Below are 8,287 nucleotides of genomic sequence, written 5' to 3' on the forward strand. Positions count from 1 at the left end.
ATTTTATAATATATATATACATACATATATACATATATACATATATATATATTTCAATCTTAAAACAAATTGCTTAATTAAGAAAAATTACAATTTTATAATATATATATATTTCAATCTTAAAACAAATTGCTTAATTAAGAAAAATTATAATTCTGTCTTTTGTTAAAAATACCATTATACTATAGGTAAGAAATATAATCAAATAAATTTATATGAATATAAATCACTTTTATAATTTAATTTTAATTATCCCAATAATTTATTAAAAAGTGAAAGTTAAAAATTTCTATTTATATTTTTTTCAAATTTTTTAATATGAAATTTAATTTAAAAAACAAAAATTTGTTATTCATCATATATATATGACTCATTTAATTTGATAATTTTTTGAATATATACTATAATTATTCAATATAATTATTGACATAGTTTAATATTTGAAATTGAAAGAAGCATAATTTTATTTAGATATAAGCCATTTTGATACTAGAATTTTGAAATTTAGAATTATATTCAATATTTATATTCATATATTCAAATTTTCATCTTAATATAATGAATTAAAAGATTTAGATTCTTGTGATTTTCATTTTTGCTTGTTGCGATATATATTATTATACTAAATTAGACAATATTAAATAAGAATATTTGTGCAATTTTTTTCCATATTTATATTAATTATTTGATTTCTTTTTAGATGTAACGTAATTATTAATTAAATATAGATATAAAACCAATTTCTTAGTTTCATTTTTTAATTTTCTGTAATTATAAAATAGTAAGTAAAATTGCAAATACTTATATATATATATAATAAAGAATTTAAAATCTTATTGAAAAAATATATATAAAAATATTAAGAAATAAATCCTTAATTCATTCAATTCTAGTTATATTATTATTATTTAAAAAATAATAATAATAGAAAATATTAGGGTAAATTAGATATTAAAGAATTTAATATAATATCAAAATCAATATTTAAAATTTGATTTATTTTCTAAAATAAAATTGGATAATATATATCCCATTCTTTGTTTTTAACATTTCTTTTTACTTTACATTTATTTTTATTTCATTTTTCAATGAATAAGAAAAGAAACTTTTTCAAATGAAATTATTATTTATATTTTTAATTTAATTATTCAGTTTTTTTAATTTATTTTTATTTCATTATAGTATATATATATTTTTTTTAAAAATGTAACTTGATTGAAATTTTCTTTATATATTAAACAATATTGACATGTATACAGACATCTACAGAAATATTTAAATATATAATAATAATATAATAATATATTATAGAAATATAAAGTATATATACAAATTTATACTATTTTTCTATTATTTACTTCTCTTTGTTACTAGTTTCGTTGATTTCATTTTATTTCAATTCTGGAATTTCTGGAATTTCTGAATTTCTATAATTTCAATCACATTATTTGTAATTTTATAAATAGGACAATTTTTATTCTTGCTTTCTATAATTATTTTCTTATTAATGCATTTATTGTTTTTTCTTTCAATCTATTACTGTTTCTAATTTTGATTTATATAATGATAGAAAAATATTTTTTATTATTTGCATTAAAATATGGTAATAATTCAGTAATATTTTTGAAAATAAAAGTAACTGCTTAAATTTTTAGTTGCATTCTAGAATTCAGATATATTTAAATATCACAATGTTTCTTTTTCTGTATTTAAAAAATAGAATGCTAACAATTATCATTCATATTAACACTATTAAATTTTTATTTTTTCATAAATGCTGTAAGTATTTGCATTTTTGGTATCTAATATAACATATAGTAATAAAAAGTTTAAAAATTGTTTTTTAAACAATTCTTTAATATATACTTCTTTGAAAACAATTTAATAAAACTTTTGTACATTAGCATAAAATTCCATTATTTGCTCTTCAACAATCTGATATAAATTTTTAATTTCATTTATTAAATACAAAATTTTAAAATTATAAAAATCATTTCTGGGAAAAAAATTATTTATATATTATTTGTACATATCTAAATTGAATAAATTATCTTTTTCAATGCAATATTATTTTTTTAACTTTAGAATTATATAATATATTAAAATATTTGAATTTTAGAATAAAATTTTAAATTTAAATTTATATAGAGATATTATATAGAGAATTATATATAGAGATTTATTTTTTAAGTTTATAAATAAAACTTAATAAATAGAGATTTATTTTTTTAAGTTTATAAATAAAACTTAAAAATCGCAAATATGCTTTTATAATCGAAATGATTAAATATTATTTCTATTGTAAAAAGATCTGCTTTTATGTTTGCTTCTGCAAAAATATTAAATAAAATATATAATATTAAATAAAACGATTCATCATTGCAATATCTTCTTCATATACTGATGTATAAATAACTAAATATATCTGAATAATAAATTATTAATAATAAATTATTATCAATGTCCAAATAAATCCAAAATAAACTCTACAATATTAAATATTTAAGGAAAATGTTATAATTTTTGATTCATCCAAAACTGGAAAAAAATTTAAAAATTATCGAAATTAATATCACAATAATTGTTTGATTTAACTACTGATAAATTAGAAAAAAAAACTAAATTTATTGTAATTTTATTATTTTAAATACAGAAAGAAATATTTATTATATTAAAGAAATCCATGTTTTATACGAAACATTTCTTTATCTTTTTTATCTTTTATAAGTCAATCATTTTAATATATTCAATATTTCCTATTTGATGAAATCTATTGATGCAAATTAAGACTTTCATAAAATTTTAGATTAGAATTGAAAAAAAGATTGAATTTTTTTTTTGCATACTGATAATAATATAATTATAAATTATTGTAATTTTTTAATTTTTATTATCAAAAAAAATTTTTTTTCTATACTTTTTATTAGTAAACTTTTAATTTGGAATTTTAATGTAATATTCTTATTCTTTTTCTCAGAATTGGCAAATTGTAATTATAAGTAATTATAAGCGTTATTAACTAATAACTAATAATTAATTACTAACTAACGTAATCGTAATGATTAAATATAAATAAGAATAATTAAATATGATCAATGACTAAAAATGATTAAAAATTAAAATTAGAGATCATAATCATAACAAAAAAAATATACAAAATAAAAATTACGATAAATTAGAAAAAGAAAAAAAAATAATTAAATAAAAAAACTTGTAGATTTATTTTTTTAATTTAATTTTTAATAATAAATTTAAACAGAATCGTTGTAACAATTTGTAAAAAAACTTCATAAATCATTATCAATTGTATAATAACATATTGTTAATTTTAATCTTCTTATATTTTTTTTATTTTCTCGAAATCGTAAATCATATTTCCAACATCTGCATAACTATTAACTATTATTGTTTGCTTGACTGCAACAATGACAAATAAGACTAGCAATGATTTATAATATTTTATACATTTATTAATCTAAACCAATAAATCCAGTCACCAACATATTGAATCACATTACGTCTATATCATTTATACATTTGTCAATATTTGCCTAAATCATTAATCATAACAGATATTGAAATGATAATTTTATATATATATATATATAGTACTTATAATGATTATTTATTATATTCAAATGTATAGATAGGATGTATTGATCCAATATTCTTCCAACTTAGAGAAGAACAAAAATCAATATGAGATGGCCAATATTGATATGTATAGATTAATATTGTTACACATATTTTACATCTGGCATTGCTATAAATTCAAGTATTCAACAAATATAATTTAAAATAACATAATTAATATTGGAATTGCAAGAGTGTACGTGACGGTTTTTAAGTGACTCTCATTTAAAATTAGTATTATTTAAAAGTAATAATTTTTTCAATAGCTAAGAAATGCACAGCTTATCAAATAAAATCAATATGTGTAAAATGCGAATTTGATATATTAATTAAAATAAAAGATCATACACATAAAACATAAACATATAAACAAAATTTTTTATAATTGAAATAAAAAAAATACAATTTATATTTTTATACAAAACTTATACAAAACATGGTATTTCGCTTACATTGGATAATAATACAATAATTTCGTAGATCATCAGTAAATGAATTTTTTTTTCTTCTTTTTTATTTGATATATTCTCAATATTTTTTTTTAAAATATTGCAAAAATAATATTGAACAAATGATAGTTGAAATTCAATGTATACATTTGTATATTTCCAATTTCTTTCAAAATTCTATAAATCTTTATTTATCAATTAAAAAAGGATGTTCATGAAAATAAATATTAAAAAATGGATATTTCGAGCGAAAAGAAATATTTGACAAAAAGATGGTAAATATTGAATTTGAAAAAAATAGCATAGTTTCGCGTAAAATGAAAAAATGAAAAAATTTATAACATATATTTGCTATAAATATATATATATATATATATCTGCAATACAATAGACAAATCAATTGAATAGACTCAACTCAACATCAATATCATGTATTATTTTAAAACAATTCAAATATAGAGAAGACTGGACTTCCAAAGAAGCTAATATTAAAATTTTTTTCGTGATTAAAGATAAATAATATATATAAAAAAAAAATACATTTAGAATACTATTTTAGAAAATTTCAGAAGTTTTAGAAAAATGGTATCATGCAAACTCTAAATGGAAGAAACCGCAAATGGACCATAATAATAAATCAGAATGAATTATACATAATTCAATAATATGACATAAAATACAAAATATTGTGCATCTATAATTTATTAATAAAGCGAAAAAACTTTTTAAAATAACTTACTAGTATTATTTATCTTATTTATTTCGAAAAATACGATATTTGTGAAGATAAGTGTTTTATGTACATAGTAAATTAAATATAAAATATTTTATTCAATGTAATTCATCATTTGTTAACATTATAAATTCTCATATTGTATCAATCTCATCACGAAAAACGCATTTGATAACACGAAATTACATCAGATCAATCATGAGAACTTCTTATACTGCTTGAATCCTCTAATATTCAAAATCGAAAACAATTTCAATTGTGTATCATTGCATGTAATAATAATAATTGGTATTTTATAATATATTATTTTTTACAATATAAAAGTTTACAAGAAAAAATGTTCGATGTGCAAATTCAAAAAATAATGAAAACTTTAGGGATAATGTAATATTAATATTAATGTAATATTAGAATATTTATGTAAATATGTATTATATATATATTTGCTATCTAAAAAACTTAAAGAGATAAAATCAATCCTTGAAAATATGTATTCTGTTTTTATATATGAAGATATAAATGATTCCACTCGTTATAATTAATCTTAAAATATTTGACTTTGTAAGAGTAACAGCAAAAACCAAGATTGATTTATGAGGCAATTAACTCAAATTTCAATTCTCAATAATCAATTTATTAGCGACTATTTACGAGTATGTTTTTTCTTGCATTCTTCAAAAAATTCAAATGCAATTGTTGTTTTATCAAGCTATGTTTGTATGTTAAATACTTTATGATCAAAGAATTATCAGATGTCTGATCTCTACATTTCGATATGATCTATTTTTGAAAATTTTCCAATACGATTGGTTCTCTCACTCCTGTTAGGCTAATTAGATAGAGAGAGAACTAGGATCCAGCATAATTTCAAAAAATCAAAAATTAGTCTTTACTGGAATTTCAATGTATCAACTTTAAGGCAAACAAGCTTTCTTGTAAATAAACAGTTAAAGAGTTCAATTTTGAGTGATAGTAGCATTAATCTAGATATCTTTTTATAGATATCTAGATTATAGATTTTTAGATATCTATAATTGTAAGAATATTTATATCTATTTGTTTTGTATATATGCATATAATTGTATAATTGTTTTATTTAAATTATTAAATGGAATAGAGAAAAAATACAAGGAAAAAATTGTTACAAGTTATTAAGTATGTTTATAATAAATTTGTAAATGTAATTAAGTCTTATGCCATTATTTGCATCTTCGCAAATAGAATAAAAACTATTCTAGAAGAGATAGATTTGAAAAATTTTAAAACAACATTGAATTTTCAATTTTAAAACAATACTTATAGAATATATAGAAAATTGTTTAGGAAAAGAATTAAGTTCGGAAAATTAATTGAACATGATTATTTGCTTGAATTAATTCATGAATCACATACGAATATATAATAAAAATTGAAACTCTATAATATTAGATAGCGAAAAAAGTTTTACAATTTTTTGAATACAATACAATGTTAAGAATGAAATGAAGTTATATTGAATACTTCATAAGTTTTTAATATATGAAATTGGTTAATAATAAGTTCATATCATTGATATATATAATGTTTTCAATATTTCCTTTATTTAAAAATAGAAAATTAAAAATTCATGCTTTTTATTTTATGAATTTAAAATTGGGAATATTACAACAAATATTGCAAAACTGCTGTAGTGTATGGAGAAGATTGTATTAATGAAAGAACCTTTAATGAAAGATTGTATAAAAATGAACGATTTAAATAAATGTTCAAAATGTTCATCTGTTTTTGAAAATCAACTATCATTGAATTATCAAATTCAATTATCATTGAAAATGATAAACTGCAGCAACATTTATATGCAAATCCATGAAAGAAATGCAAACATTACATAGATATACGAATGTAAATTCTTATCTACCTTTATAAAATAAGTTACAAAAAATTCAAATAAATTAAAGCATTAAAATTATTTTAAATTCTTGTCATAAATCTTTGTGACATCAATTAACAAAATTAGAAAATTAGAAAACAATAAAATCAATGATTTAATTCTCTAAATATATAGTGAGATCTATATATATTTAGAGATCTATATATTCTATATATATATAGATCTATATATGATCTATATATATTTTCAAGAAGCTTATAGAAACATTTGATTATAAGAAATGCTTTTTTTATCAAATTTCTATTGAATTTCATTTTATATCAAAGCTTCAAAATCAGGAAAACTTACATCAGAATATTTCAAAACTTGATTCAACCAAATACATTTGCCAAAAGTCACGTATTAGTCACGTTACATTTTTTTATAAACAATTTATATAATATGAAATGTGATACTGACATGATGTTTTGACATTACATTAAATAACATAAGCAATTTATATGTATAATAATATAATATTTAGTTTATGTTTTAAGATATTGGTAATATACAAAAAAATAATAAAAAGTTGTAAAATCTTTTGTACATACATACATTAATAAACATTTCAATCGGAATTGAATTTATAATATAGACAAGAATGACTAATTGAAAGTAATATATTTATGATCATATAGATCATATAATATCAATGAATAAAGAAGGGAAATAAGTTTCTTTGTCTCAATATCATTTTGCAAGATTTCTCAATTATACATTTTGTATGTTAATTTATTAACATATTTATAATTATAATATAAGTTTGATATTTGAATAATATATTATATGTTTTAATATATTTATTTAAAAATATGTAATTTATCCAGATTTTTGAATATTTATATTTTTATATTTAATAATTTAATAACTTATGGATTAATAATTTATATAGTTGATTTAATATAACATACTTTAAAAATATATTTTAAAGAAATACACTGATGATCTACTAGTAAAATTCTTACTTTTTAATCAAGGAATTTTTTTCAAGTAAACGTATAAACATAGAACATCTTAATAGAACATCTTAATATTATATGTATATATATGTATGCTGAGAAATATTTTAATTTTAATTCTTTAGATTGTAAATATTCTGAAATATTCTAATTTTAATTCTCTGGATTGTAAATATAATAATATTTTTTTTTGAATTATAAAATGAAGATACTTATTAAATAATTTAGCTGTATTTAACTAAAAATTATTTAGCTTGAAATATGAATATGAATATTTCTATATTTAAAATATTAATAAAACTTGATAATTATAATTATGAATCTAAGATTAATATATTAATTATAATATATTAATCTAAGATAAGATATTAAAGATATTAAGATATTAAATTTAATCTAAGATATTAAAATTTCTCATTATTTTATTTTATATTTAAAGTTTTTGTAAAATATATTTTTATTAACTTTATAGTATGAATATTAATTTTTGATATATTTATTTTATTGTTTATCTTTGAATTTTTAATTATATTTATAAAATTTGAAAATCTTGTCTATTAATGATTTTTTTATGCTATTATTTAATGTTTTTTTTATTAAATGT

The 8,287-nt window shown here is 17.5% G+C and overlaps 1 protein-coding gene across 2 annotated transcripts in view; it reads right to left on the bottom strand.

Annotated features, from left to right (window-relative positions):
• The window catches only part of LOC102680355 (histone-lysine N-methyltransferase SMYD3), a 12,361-nt gene that overhangs the window by 3,052 nt on the left and 1,022 nt on the right, over positions 1-8,287 (bottom strand). The window contains exon 1 of one of the 2 annotated variants that reach the window (XM_006621929.1): positions 176-186. The exons of the other annotated variant lie outside the window; for it this stretch is intronic. The gene's annotated coding sequence lies outside the window, so the exon portion shown is untranslated. Of the gene's footprint in view, positions 1-175; positions 187-8,287 lie in introns of those variants that run through there. 2 annotated transcript variants of the gene reach the window in all.

Source organism: Apis dorsata, unplaced genomic scaffold (assembly GCF_000469605.1).
Source record: "Apis dorsata unplaced genomic scaffold, Apis dorsata 1.3 scaffold_651, whole genome shotgun sequence".
Classification (NCBI taxonomy): Eukaryota; Metazoa; Arthropoda; class Insecta; order Hymenoptera; family Apidae; genus Apis; species Apis dorsata.